The sequence below is a fragment of the Penaeus monodon genome, chromosome 15 (genome assembly GCF_015228065.2).
Source record: "Penaeus monodon isolate SGIC_2016 chromosome 15, NSTDA_Pmon_1, whole genome shotgun sequence".
Lineage (NCBI taxonomy): Eukaryota > Metazoa > Arthropoda > Malacostraca > Decapoda > Penaeidae > Penaeus > Penaeus monodon.
The window spans coordinates 15,568,525-15,569,031 of record NC_051400.1 but is presented as its reverse complement, the minus strand read 5'-3'; positions in this window follow the sequence as shown (position 1 = coordinate 15,569,031).

Sequence of the window (507 nt, the reverse complement as noted above, 5' to 3'; positions counted from 1 at the left end):
CGCGCCCGTGCGCGTGCGCGTGCGAGTTCAAGCTGTGAAGAGACATGTGGGAAGTGTAATATGAATGTGAACAATTATTAAATTTGCTCTTCATTTTTAACCAAAATTATACATTAGTTTAGTAACAGATCAGTGAACAAAAGCTATCTCTGACTGGAATTGTTCCCTCTGTTCTTCCGTTTTTACCGATGATAAGCATAAGATACCTGGAAGTAACCAACCAATCCTGGCTGTTTGTCGTTGACGTTCACCAAACCGATGTTCAGTATCCGCTGTTACCGTGTCAAAGTGCATCGTTTTTCAGGCCGTTCATTTCTGTTCAATTCTTTCAACTATCCGGAGATAGGAAGTTATTTGGATGTACTTCAATTACCTGAAGAGCAACAATATCTTTGGTTAGGATCTGTACAATATGTACATGTTGCACGTAAGTCAAACTATAGCATCGGTCATTTCATGAAATGGCTATTCAGTGCATGAATCCCATGTTTTGACTTAATCGCAAAT